The sequence below is a fragment of the Sorex araneus genome, chromosome 2, assembly GCF_027595985.1.
Source record: "Sorex araneus isolate mSorAra2 chromosome 2, mSorAra2.pri, whole genome shotgun sequence".
NCBI lineage: Eukaryota > Metazoa > Chordata > Mammalia > Eulipotyphla > Soricidae > Sorex > Sorex araneus.
The window spans coordinates 141,520,160-141,534,835 of NC_073303.1; the positions used below are offsets into that span (position 1 = coordinate 141,520,160).

General features: G+C 37.9%; 1 non-coding gene across 1 annotated transcript; it reads right to left on the minus strand.

Annotated features, from left to right (window-relative positions):
• Positions 1–12,757: 12,757 nt before the first annotated feature.
• On the minus strand, positions 12,758–12,860 carry LOC129402805 (U6 spliceosomal RNA). Its single transcript, XR_008628847.1, has one exon. It is a non-coding gene; the product is annotated as a U6 spliceosomal RNA (small nuclear RNA).
• Positions 12,861–14,676: the final 1,816 nt, after the last annotated feature.

Here is a 14,676-nt window from a genome sequence, read left to right on the forward strand (position 1 = left end):
TAAAAACAATGCAATACTATCCAGATATATAATTTTTTTAATTTTTCTACAACATGGAGATGGAACTAGAGGGTATTATGCTGATTGAAATAAGTCAAATGGAATAAAACAAATGCTACTACTACTCATGTGTGATATATAATGAAGTAAAGAAATGCAATAATATAGAATTAGAATAAGCAGAAGAAGATAGTTTTAATTATTTAGACAGAAACCATAAAAAACAACATCATTTTCAATATACGTTTATGTATTCTTGCTTCTGACATACTTTGAGTAATTAAATTGCTTTAAGAAATCAAAATTTATGGAGGTGTTTTACTATAACAGTAATGGATTATATAAAAATACTTTGCTATTTGAGAGTTTCTTTCACATTATAATTGATTTCTTTCAAAATAAGCAATAATTGATAGGATTTCAAGTAGATAAATTTTTCTAAATGATGACAACAACTCACATTGAGTCACTCCATATATGGATTCTCAGCTGAGAGAGGACCTCATTTCTATGAGTATTTGTAGCTGTGTCATGAATTTTAACCTTGAAGATATTTTTACTTTGACTTCCATGAATTAAAAAGAAATTATCTTTGTCACTTTGAATAGATCCCAACTTTTATGTTACAATTTAAAGAGAACAGTACTGGGCTGGAGAGATACTACGGAAATAGGGCACTTGCCTTGCAGGAGTCTTACATTGGTTGGATCACCACCATCCCATATGGTTCTCTGAGAACCAGTAGGAGTGATTTTTGAGTGCATATCAAAGAGTAATGGAGTAACCCTTTATCATCACTAGCTGTGGCCCCCAAATTTTATGTATATGTAAATATATATATGAGATATATATACGTATATATATACGATATATATATATATATACGAGAACAGTGAAGCACATTTTTGTCCAGTTGTCACTCAATACTAGTTAAGAAATAATCTAAAGAATAATAAATTTTTATCATAAAATTCCATGACCTCTTATTCTAGGGTATTTTATGGTATTTATACAAATTTATGGTATATATAATTTCTAGGGTATTTATATAATATGACCTAATATTCTAGGGTTATTTATTTTTTGTTCTATCCATCTACTTCACATTTGTATACTAAGGGTTTAGCATTCTTTTTATTTTATTTTCTATTTTATATAAATAAAGTGATTTACAACGATATTATTGGTAGTTTTGAATTCACATAATTTCAACATAATTGCCTTCACTAGTGTTACACATTCCTCTCCCAACTCTCTTTCTTTTCATCCCCTTCCCAACCTACTCTATTCACACACACTCCATCACCTACTCAATTGTGTGGATCAGTTCTCCAGTTGTGTTACTCTTCATCTTTGTTGCTACATTTCAAAGTATCTATAGGTCCCACATATGAATAACGTCATTCTCTATCTATCCTGTTCTTTCTGGCTAATATCATTTAGAGTGGCATGTGCTAGTTCCAATCATATCACTGAAAATTTTATGAGTTTTTTCTTAAAGCTACATAATGTTCCATTGTGTATATATGCCACTTCTTGATTCATTCATCCATAGTTTGGTATCTGGGTTGTTTACATGTATTGGCTATTTTACTTAATGTGGTAGTGAACATAGGTGTACACAAATCCTTTTGAATTGATACTTTTCTGTGTGTGTGGGGGGGATAGGTTGAAGAAGTTCTATTGCAGAGTTATATGGAAGTTATATCCCTCTATTTTGAGAAGATATTCATACTGCCTTCAGAGATGCTGAAGAAGACAACAGTTTGAGCATTCCTTTCTCACCAACTTACCACCACTGACTACTTCCAAGCTTTTTGATATGTGTCATTCTAATTAGCAGGATATGATGCCTTTATTTTATATTGATTTTTATTTCCCAAGTCATGAGTAATAATGAGCATTTTTTCTTATGCCTGTTGGGCATTTATCCATCTTATTTGACAAAGTGTCTGTTTCTTTTGTCCCATTTATGAGTGGAAATTTTTGTTGTTGAGTTTCATGAGTGTTTTTATAGGTCTTGAATATGAACCCTTTATTTGCTGTATTCTATGTAAATGTTTTCTGCCCTTCAAAAACAGAAGAATGTCTCTTTATTAGAGCTTTTTTTTTTCTGTGCATAAGATCTCTCTCTCTCTCTCTCTCTCTTTCTCTCTCTCTCTCTCTCCCCCTCTCCCTCTCACTGGATGATACTACATAGTTTTAATGTAATCAAATTTACTTGAATGTGTATTTTGGGGGACAGTGGGGACACATCAAGCTGTGCTCAGGGCTTATTCCTGGCTCTGCACTCAGGGAGTACTCTTGCTTTCTGGGACCAGGGACCAGGGGATCTGACCCAGGTCGGCCACATGCAAGGCAAACACCCTACCGCTGTGCAAGAGATCTGAAGGTGCTAGGGATCTGAACCCAGGGCATCTGCATGCAATGTAAGCACCATTTCCACAGTACTATTGCTCTGATCCTGAAATTTACTTAGATGTTAAGGAAAATTATAGTTTTTAGGAGAAAATACAGGCTGTAGAGAGCAAACAAACAAGCAAAGAGACATTGAAATGTGTATTCAATGGAGAACACAGATGTGCAGAATCTTAGAATTTGATGTAGTTCTATTTATTTAGTTAGTTTTGTTATTTTGTCTTTTCTACTTTAACATAACTTGTGAATTCTGGACTAATTTTGCGATTTCTAACCACTTTCAGTTTATGTTTCTGAGTGGCATGAGATATAACTTCAATTTCATTTTTTTTTAACCTGTGTCTAACCACTTTTCCCAGCACTATTTGCTGAAGTGCTTTTCTTTGCACTACTTCATATACTTAGCTCCCTTGTCACAGTTTAGTTGCCCTTAAATTTGGAAGTTTAACTCAGGACTCTCAAATCTGCTCCATTGTTCTTCAGCACCTTATTCCGGTACCATGCAGTTTTGATTATTGAAGCTTGATAGTATAATTCAACGTTGAGAAATCAATTCCTCGTATCTTACTTTATTCGTAGTATTTCTTTGGGCATTAGGGGAATGTTAAGTTTTGATGGACTTGGAGCAATAGCACAGTGGGTAGGGCGTTTGCCTTGCATGTGATCGACCTGAGTTTAATTCCTCCGTCCTTCTCAGGGAGCCTGGCAAGCTACTGAGAGTATTTCGCCTGCATGGCAGAGCCTGGCAAGCTACCCGTGGCATATTCGATATGCCAAAACCAGTAACAACAAGTCTCACCATGTACTGATGCCCACTCAAGCAAATCGATGAACAACAGGACGACAGTGCTACAGTGCTATTTCAATAAAAGATTTAGTAGATTTTGTCCCATGTCTTTGAGAAACATTGTTGGAATATTATTGGTTATTGGATTAAATTCTTCTTGTAACTTGGGTAGAAAAATTATTTTGACAATGTTGACTCTTCTAATACATCAACAAAAAATGTCTTTCAATTTTCTGCATCTCCTATTTCTCTTAGCAGTGATTTATTTACAGTTTTCATTGTAAAAGTCTTTAACATCTCCTGTTAAGTTCATTCCTAGGATTTTTATGTTTTGGACATTATTTTGTAGTGGTTAGTTTTTAATTTTCTCTTTTCTTCTGGTTTACTATTTGTATACAAGAATGCCTAGATTTTTGTATATTAATTTTGGAACCTGCTAAATTAGTGTATTATTTTCTTATTAGTAATTTTTATGAAGTCTCTAGGGTTTTCTGTGTATCATGCCATCTGCAAATATTGATAGGTTGACCTCTTTATTTCCAATTTGAATTCTTTTAATATGCTTTTTGGTCTGACTGCTGTGTTGATGGCTTTCAAAACTATGTTGAATATGAGTGGTAATAATGGATATCCTTGCCTTGTGACTGATCTCAGTGGAAAGGCTCTCAGTTTTTCACATTTGAGTATGATGTTTGTATGTTTACATTGCCAATGGCCATTATTATCTTGAATCATATTCCTTATGTTCTTATCTTTTAGAGGGTTTTTATGATGAACGATTTTTGAATTCTCTTGAAAGCCCTTCTCTGCATCAATCAATATTATTTTAATTTTTCCTTTTGTTTCTATGCAGTTGATTGGTTTGTATATATCACAGTATTCTTAAATTTCTGATCTGAACTTCACTTGATTATGGTATATAAACCCTTTTGATATTTGGCTAGATTGTTTTCACCAGGGCTTTTTGAAAATCTTTGCATTGCTGTTCATCAAGGATACTTATCTATAATTTTTTAGTAGTATCTTTCTTTTAGATATCACTGTAATAATTGGATTTACAGAATCTATTAGAGTGGATTTCTGTTTCCTCAGTATTTTGAAAGAGCTTCAGCGCTAAGTCTCCTTTGATGTTTTTGTAGCCCTCACGAATCAATACATTTGACACTGGGCTTTTTGCTTGGGGGAGATTTTAAATCATTGTTTCAAATTATTTACTAAGGATTGATCTATTCATGTTTTCTGTATCTTCTTGGTTCAATAATAGAATTTTTTATAATTCTAAGAATTCATCCATTTTCTTTCTTCATATTCTCAAACCCAGTGGCATAGAGTTATAATAATCTCATGGCTTTCGTTTTAATTTCTGAAGTGCCTGTTGTAATTTATTCTTTCTCATCTCTGATTCTATTTGTTTTTTTGTATGTTTTTCTCAGTGAGTCTAGCTAAGGATTTATCAATCTTGTTTACTATTATAAGAACCAACTCTTGGTTTTGTTGATCCTTTCTGCTTTCTTAGTTTCTTTATTATTGATTTTTTGCCCAAATTCTCATTGTTTTCCGCCATCTATTTTCATTGGGATTAATTTTTTTCTTTTTATTGTTGCTCTTGGTGAGATCTAGCTTGTTGATTTGAGCCTTTTCTTTTTTCCTGGTGTGCATGTGGATTGCTATAAAATTTCCTATTAGTGCTACTTTTTCTATGTCCTATAGGTAGTGGGTGTCTTCATTCTCATTTATTTTGATAAAACTGTTGATTTATTCTTGGATTTCCTTTTTGATACAATTGTCATTTAATAATATGTTGTTTAATTTCCAGGTAATTAATCTTTTTACCACTTTCTTTTTATGGTTGATTTCTACTTTTGTGGATTGGTGGTATGCAGAGATACTTGGTATGAGTTCTATTTTTCAGTCTTATGAATGTTTAAATTTTATAGATGTTTGATCATGTGGCCTCTCAGAGATACTGTACTATGTACAATGGAGAAGAAGGTGTATTCAGTATTTTTGGAGTTGAGGGTCCTCAATATGTCTATAAGTTTAATTCTTTTCATTCCTCATTTTGGTCTATTGTTTACTGGTACATAGCTTATTGGGCTGTTATTTATTGATACACCCAAAATGAAAGAGTATTTAATGGTACTATTATGGCACTGCCATCAGTATATATTTTTTAGAAGTTGAATTTTAAACTTTGCTGCTCCTTCACTTGTTGTAAACATCTTAATGATGTTTAAGTCTTCATGATCCGCTGCCCCATTAACCAGTACACGATATCTTTCTCTATCTTTATTATCTTTTTCAGTTTGAATGGTATTTGGTTGGCAATCAGTTATTGTTTGTCCCTGCTGTTTTTCTGACTGCCATTAGCTTGTATAATTGTCTTCTAACCATTGTCTCTAAGCCTGTATCATTATGTTAATTTAAATATGTTTGCTATAAAAAACAGAAGGTTGGGCTCATGTGTCCATTCTGTTACTCTGTATTTTATGAGAATGTTAAATTAATTGAAAATTTAATAAATTATTTACATGAAGGTATTTTACCATATCTAAAAGTAGAATTTGGTACCTTATGCTATGTGATTTTTTTTCTTATGTGAGGACTTTCAGTGTCCTTGCAAGGGCTAAGTTAGATTAATTATGTCCTCATGTGCTATTCACTTGAAAATGTTTTTATCCTTCATCCTCTCCGAGTGAAGTCTTGCTGGGTGGACAATTCTTAGTGGGAATACTTTGTGTGCAGTGATTTGGATATATTATTCTTTGCCTTTCATGTGTGTAACATTTCACTAGAGAGGTAAGTTGTCAGTATGATGATTTTACACTTTTATCTAAAGATTTTCTTCTGTCTGGTGACCAATAGAAATATGTTTGTCTTTGGTTCTTGATACCTTATTTATTAAATTTCAATTTATTTACATTTTAATTAAAGCACAGTGAGATAACCAGTTACAAAGTTGTTCATGATTGGGTTTCAATCATAAAATGTTCTAACACTGGCCCCTTAACCACTGCACATTTTCCACAACCAATGTCCCCAATCTTTCTCCCTGTCTTTCTTTAACCCTCCCCCTGTCTCTATGGCAGGCACTTTCCTTACCTCTTTATCTCTGTCTCTGTCTCTGTCTCTTTTGTTCTTTCCTTTTCAACATAATGGTTTGTAATAGATACTGAAAGGTTATCACATATATCCCTTTATGTACTTTAAACACTGAGTTCCTGTCCAAAGTGATCATCTCCAACTATTATTGTCATAGTGGTCCCTTTCCTATCTTAACTGATCTTAGTTCCCACATCTCCCATAAGTGTGGCAAGCTTCTAACCATTAACCAGTTCTCTTGGCCCCTAATTTCCCTGGCCTGGTCTTATACTATTTTTAATATCTCACAAATAAATGCAGTCATTATGTATCTGTCCATCTCCTTCTGACTCATTTCACTTAGCATGATACTCTCCATGTCCATAAGCAAATCTCATAATTTAATTTTTTTGGCTTTTTGGCTCACACCTGGAGATTCATAGGGGTTACTCTTGGCTTGGCACTCAAGAATTATTCTTTGTGGTGCTCAGGAAACCATATGGTATGCTGGGGATTGGGCTCTGGTCAGCTGTATGCAAGGCAAATGCCCTACATGCTGTACTATCAATCTAGCACCCCCATGACTTAATTTTTATTAACAACTGCATAGTATTCCATTGTGTCTATGTACCATAGATTCTTTTTTTTGAATATTCATACATTTATTTATAATGAAATTATGGCCTAAATATTTACAACATATAGGAAACCAGAGGATAAGTTTATACAAAGCCAGCCTGCAAAGTATTCAAATGTGCAAAAATGACAGCTCAGTATCTCAAAACTACTCCTGGTTCAGCAGACTAGCTCCTTTACTTTCACACACCAACATTTGATACAAAAAAGGTGTTTTTTTCTTTTTTTTGGGGGGGGGAACAAAATTTGTAATGCCAAGAAAATAGGAAAAGTTGCAATTTCAGTCACAAAGTCCACATTTTACTGACAGTGGTCAAATCTCTATTTTAGCTGCAACCAGCTCAGAGACAGACCGACCACTGTGATGAGTTCTGATCAGCTTTGGATCAGTTGAGACAAAAAGTCTTAGGAGGGCAATAAAATCTTGCCACAAAGGCTGAGACAAAAGTGTGCCTGAAGGTGCCAGCTTTGGATCATCCCAATAAAAAGACACAACTTAAAAAAATCATTCCATTTTCCTACGCAGATCCAATATACTCAATAGTCTTGTTTGTTCTGGGTCACATCCAGCAATGCTCAGGGGTAACTTACTCCTGGATAACTTACTCAGGAATCATTCCTGGCAAGGCTTGAGGGACTGTATGGGATGCCAGGGATTGAATCCAGGCCAGCCCATGCATAAAGCAAGTGTCCTATTCACTGTACTATTGCTTCAACCCCTCAAAAGTCTTAGTGAAACCACAGATTTTTGGAACAGAAAGACTCCCAAATGAATTAAGGTTGAGAAGCTCGAGATCTAAGTGCTGAAAAGAAGGTCAATTCATTTCTTCACTAATAGGAAGTCTTTTTAAATAATCAGTCATTATCAAAATGGACCAAACTGTAGTAAAATACAAGTGAAACTTTCTTTATGTGAGAAGAGAGAAATGTGGAAAGACTGGATCAGGTCAAATGCACATGGGAATGACCCTTTCGGGGGCACCTGGTTAAATGAACACATTTCACCACCTGTTAAAAAAGCTTCCACAACCAATTTGTGATCCTAAGGAGAGTTTAAAACAGAGGTGACGGCCAACTGCAGGAGTGAGGGTGCTTGATAATGAACAGCACCCCGATTTGACAGGGGGATCGGCATTGCTCACTTCCGAAAAGGTCCAAGATGGTTCCAAGTGGTGGCCCAAAGTCTTGTTCAATCAAATACATGCATTATTGCTAAAGAGCGTTGCCGAGGGTCAAAGTTCCTCTCCACTGCTGTCTATGGGGCCATCCAGAATGGCATCTGCTGTTTGGCTGGAGGCTGCGATGAAGGGTACTGATAACCCAAACTCCAGCCCTGTGGAAAACTACTTGCATTTTTATGATCCCCATGGTGCTCCTCCTCCTCATCCGAAGAGTCTGCAGCATATGCCACTAAGCCAAAACCCTTCTCCGTCGTTTTCAGCTTCTTGACTGGGTAATCATGGCTCCCCGGTAAAGGTCCAGAACCGTTCCTTTCATCAGGTTCTGATTTTATGCCAGTCACTGGAAAGGCTGGTGGAGGCATCAACTGCCTGTCCCTCTCTCGCTCTTTGCCTGAGGAACTTGTCGCCTTCAGAACTGCACCTTCAATTTCATTGTGACCGGAGAAGCCTGTACCTAAATTAGTCATATGAATGGGTCCATGCTGATATCCGAGAAGTCCAGATTCTCGATCATCGGGAAGGTCTTCTGTAAAGCGCCTCTTCTGTGCCTGAGGTTGAGCTGGGAGTGGGGGCTGGGTGTACCATAGATTCTTATCCAGTTACTTGTTCTCAGATATTTGGGTTTGTTTTAGATTCATCTATTGTGAATAGGGCTACAATGTGTTTCTTAACATTTTAATTACAAATATCATGATGTGGTTTTGTTTATGTTTAATTTGATTAGTATATTTGTGGCTTCTAATACATGTGCTCTAATTTTGGTCTTCAGGTAGGGGAAATTCTCTCAGTCATACTGTCAACTAATCTTCCTTCTCCTTTTCATTTTTTCTCTCCTTCTTGTATTCTATGATCCTAAACTTGCTTTTCTTGGCACTGTGAATAGTTTCCATGATCTCTTCATTTCTTTAGCATCTTTTCATTTTTCTCTTCTTTCTTGATCTATTTGTTTACTGTATCTACAACTGCACTGGTTTGCTTTTTGGCTTCATCCATAAGGCTTCGAAGATTTACTACTGTATTAACTTGTTACTTGTATTTATATCCTGTCCGAGAAGGTTTTGAGTCTCGCTGCAGTGCCAGAACCTTTAGCAGCCCTTCCAGGCTAAGTAGAGCAGAGATAGAAGGTGTGTGGAGTGTGAGGGGTAGTGAGGGTATAGTTTGGGTGGGCAAGGCTTAATATTCTTAACATAAATAAAGATCCAGGCTTTGAAGAAACTCATTGTGAGTTGTACTCCCATGGACTAAAAGACTCTTTTCTCCACTTAGATTTTAGTACGTGTAGAATACTTTTTAATTTATTCATTTCCCCCCATTTTTATCCAATCCTTTCTATTGCAAAGCATTTGCTTGGAACTTGAATTTTAAAATTTCATGTCATAGTAGTGCTTAAGTTCCAAAACCAGTATACGAAATTGTATTTAACTTTTGGAGTCTGTTAAATATAATCATAAAACAGAGTTCTGGGTATGAAAATATTTTCTGAGAAAAAAAATCCTCAGTACTATTTTAAAATGCCTGAAAACTCTACTCATCCACAACTAAGCAGAAATAACTCACTCCTTTTTACTAATTATCTACATAGTGTTAGTAGAATCAGGAGTCCACTAAGGATAAATTATGAGTTGTGCTTATGATTTTATTAAATGTGCAAACAGAATGAATTTCAACAAATTCATGAGGGAAGCTTTCTCAACTACTTCTCAAATACAGATTTACTCGAGTTTTGCTTTTGTTTATAAATTACTTAGAGGAAGGTTTGGAGCAGTGAACTTTGTACTTATCCTCCTGTAATGCTTTTAACATCATGCTTACATTCATCACTCTCTTATGGTACATAGAGCATTTTAGATTATATTCAACTCATAACGTCTCTAGAGTTATAGTAATAATATCTAGTCAACTAGGAGTTGGGTTGATTGTGCAGTGGGTAGGGTGCTTCAATAAGACCCTTGCCTTGCACACCGCATACCTTGCATCAATACCCAGCATGACTTATGGTATCTAGCTAGAATGGCCCCTAAACTCAAAGCCAGAAGTAAGTCCTGACAACCACCATGGATGGTACAAAATGTAAAATAAATGTTCTTTGATCAATAAACTTGGAATAGATAATAGTAAAGTAGGATGATAGGGAGGAGAGATGGAATCTCACTGAAGCTCACTAAGTGTAAAGCTGTGGTGTAGGATGACATTACCTTGTCCTTTCCCTGCTTGCCACAAGTAGCTTGTCCCGGTTTTTCCCGGAGTTTAGGCTTACCCCAGTCTCACCCATCAAGGTGTTCCAGAATCTTTCCCATCCCTTTGTTTAGCTATAATCATTTCTCCATGCTCACTTCCCCAAAAGAGTTAATCCGTGGTTTTCCCTTAATCTTACTCTGCTAATTTGTAAGGTCAGAGCTTCCTAGGATACTGATTTTATATTATATAAGTTAATATTGCCTTTCTCCTCTTCTTGTGCCTTTTGAATAATTTACTTTAAAGCTATGTCTGTTTTGTATAGACACAAGAAGACAATGTTATGTTTTTATAACTTGGGAATTAATTGGCCTCGAATATTATTCCCTCCCGGGCATCTGCTTTTTCCACTTAAGCCTCAGTTGCCCTCAGTTCCTAGCACCCCAAAGCAGGGTCCCTGACGTGGGACGGGAAGGATCCAGGGCAAGCGGTAAGTTATGTGCTACCCTGGCATCGAGAAGGGCCTGGCCAAAGTGCCTAATTCTTAACTATAAGTTAAGAGCTTGATCATAGACAAATGCTGTCATGATCCAATAGTAATTATGAGACTGGGACCCTGCCAGGGATAGGAAAGACTGATCTGGCCTGAGCACTGTAGTCTGAGATTGAGATGGCCCCAGGAGAGCAATTCTATAAGCTTTAATGCATCTCTTATTGTGTCCATACAAAATAATTAATATTATGAATTCTTATATGTTTGCTGGCTGAGAAGAGAAACACATTCATGGGACTCCGCCCTTGGGTGGATCCTCCAGATGAAAGAGAATTAAGTCCTAGGAGAAGCATCCCCTAAGGGAAAGGACCTTAACCTATTGTTGGTGACCACACCTATGTGTACGCCCCAACCCCCTCATGCTGTGGAGATTTAACTAGGCTGGAAGAGTGGGTTGGGGGGCCAGATCCATGGGCCAGATCCACGAGAGCCAGATCCACAGATCCAGAGAGAGACCGAGAGCCGGGAGAGAAGCAGGGAGAGAGAATGAAATAAACGGATCGAGCAACCAGTTTGGCCTTCTTCCTTCTTCCTTCCGTCGCCTGCCTTTGACCGACAGCACACACAGAGGTTCCGGGGCACTGGACGCAGGCGGTGAGACAGAGCCGCCGGGAGAGCTCGCGAGTGCACTCGCCCTTTGGCGTTCTTTAGTTTTTTACACTGTGGGACTTGGCAAAGCATTCCTTTGTCCTTAGCTCTCTGCCTCCTTGCAGCTCTCTTCCTTCTCTGATCATCTCTGCTCATCTTTAAAACATCGTCTAAATTTTCTTCCCACCAGAATAGAGTAACAGTGTTGTCATTCAAGTTTCTGTGCCTGGAGCTACCACAGAGACATTCTGAGATTTTGAAAGTGACTTTTCTCATGGTAACAATGAGAAAATATATGTGAATATTAGCATTCCCTAATGTATGTTTATACTTTGGTGCTTATATTTAAATAACGAAGTAAAATAATATTCTGAAAATCCATGATGAAGCTCCCAATCCCAAAAAAAGAATACTGACAGAAGATTGATTTGCATTTCAGTGGGAACATTTTTAGCAGTTCTGAGAATTTTGCTGTGGGAATGGGGCTAAGGGTAGAGGCTCAGAAATTAACACTTAGGAAGGAATTAAGAGGGAAAGGTGAAGTGAGTTTAAGATATAGAAACAAACAAAAATTGTGTTCCTAGTTCAAGTAGCATTATGTACGCACATACACAAGTGTGTATGTTTGGAGATATGAAGGCAAGGACTCAAGAAAATGAAGAAAAGAGTATCTTCAGACACTTTCTTTTGTTTTTCAGAGAAAGGGTCTGTTTTCATTGACTTTGGACTCAGCATGCAAATGGTGTGCTAAGTAGAGTTTTATTCATACTTATCAGAGCCAGTTTCACTGACCTCAGTTTTGTGGAGGAAGTTGCATGGTTTGGATTGAAGCAACAGAAGGAAACAAGAAAAATCCAAGACCCCATGGCTGAAGCCATAGTAGAGTGTGCAGAGAAATTGCCTTGCATGTGGTTGAATCAGGTTTCAATCCCAGTTCCCTTCTGAAAGACATCAGGAGTGATCCTGAGCACAGAGCTAGAATTAGTCCCTGAGCAGATCTAGATGTGGCTCCAAACCAATAATTTTTTTAAAGAAAGTTTTATTTTCTCATGGGTGAAAGCAGATATGTAAGGACACAACTGGAACAAGTCTATCATTTAACAATATACCTTGTGCCAATATAATTTCTGGTAATTTTTTAAGTTGAATCACCATGGCACATGCAGTAACAAAATTTTTCATGATTAGGTTTCAGTCACAGAATGGTCCAATACCCATTCCTTCACCGTGTACAATTCCCACAACCAAAGTCCCAGAGAGAGTGCCACTCTCTCTACCTGCCACCTCCCACCCCAGCCTGACTCTATGGAAGGTACTTTTCTTCTATATCTCTTTTTTTTTTATATGGAACGCTTCACGAATTTGCATGTCATCCTTGCGCAGGGGCCATGCTAATCTTCTCTGTATCATTCCAATTTTAGTATATGTGCTGCCGAAGCAAGTAGCTATATCTCTTTTTTATTTAAGTCTCTTCACTTCTGAGCACTATAGTTTGAAGTACAGGTACTGAGAGGTTATCATGTATGTTCTTTTAGCTATTTTCATCACTCAGTTATTGTTCAGAGTGATCATTTCTAACTATCATTGTCACTGTGGTTTGTTTTCTATCTAACTGCCCTCCTCATGCCCATCAACTTGTAGCAAGCTTCCATCTGTGGACCAGTCCTCCTGGCCCTTGTTTCTACTGTCTGTGGGTATTAGTGTCATGTTATGAATTTTTATATCCCACATAAAATGCCTCCGTGCTAGGCTGTTTTCAGTCAGGGCACCCCAGAGGGGGGCGGGTGAGAGCCCTCCCAGGCCCAAGTGACCCGACCCTGGCAGCCGACCTCCACAACCCAACCTTACCATGCTCCAGGCTGCTTTCCACATTCTGGGGCCAAGCCTCACACATGAGTGAACATATTCCTAAATGACAAATCATAAGACACTCCCTACTCATTTCCCATAATTACCACACCATATTTGATTGGAGGCAAGATGGTGCTGACATTACCCAAACCCTTTGCTCTCTCCCAAACTTGGCTCACCATCTCACTTTAGACAACGAGTGGCTCAGCACACCAGGCATGGAACTTTATGCATGATCCCTGCTGGAACTCTACGCGTGATTCCTGATGGACATCTTCAGCTCTTTTGCAAGATTCAGACAGGATGTTTTCAGCAGGGCACAGAGAAACCGGGGCAGCAGCCACAGTGTTGCCACCTGCCCTGGCAGAGCTGAATTGCAGGGCTGTCGGACATAGAGCCATGGTGGCAGTGCATGCAGTGGCTTATCCACTGTGGAGTGCTGTCAGCTAACCACCAGATGACCTAGGACTTGGCACAGGTATTTGATCTGCTATAGACCCTCCAAGATAGGGTCCTGCTCTGCCAGCTGCTCAAAAACCTCTGGGCACACTCCATCAACCTCAAGGATATCAACCTGAGGACACAGATGTCCAGGTGCTGCCCAGAGATGTAGGCAGCTGTGTGTTTGTCAGGGTGCAGATTGTTACAACATGCCAGTCGACAAAAAGTTTATATTTGGTAGACTGGAAATACCTGTAAAAGTGATTCGAGGCCACCCCCAAAGCCTCTGTTCCTCTTTGAGAGCCTAGAAAGCTACAAAGAGTATCCCGCCCACACGGCAGAGCCTGGCAAACTACCCGTGGCATACTCGATATGTTAAAAACAGTAACAATAATGGTCCTCATTCTCCTGATCCTGAAAGAGCCCAATATGCCATTGGGCCACACTAGCATGCAACAGGGATGAATGAAGACATTACTGGTGTCCACTCAAGCAAATAGATGAATAACAAGATGACAGTGATACAGTGATACAGTGATGTCCCACATATGAGTGCAATTAATCTATGTTTGTCTCTCTCCTTTTGACTCATCCAACTCAGCATATATATCCATTTATAAGTAAATTTCACAGCTTCATTTTTCATGTTGGCTATATAGTATTCCATTCTGTAGATGTACCATAGTTTCTTTATCCAGTCGTCTATTCTTGGACATTCAGGTTGTTTCCAGATTCTGACTATTGGGAGTAGTGCTGCAATAAATATAGAATCAAGGATGGTGTTTCTGCTTTATGTTTTTGGGCCCCAGGTTATATTCTCAGAATAGTACTGGGAGCTCAATTCTTAAGAAATGACCATATTCTCAAAAAACTGTTCCACAAAGGCTGGACCATTCGGCATTCCCACTAACAATGAAGGAGAGTTTCTTTCTCCCTGACCCATACCAGTGCTGTAATTATTGTTC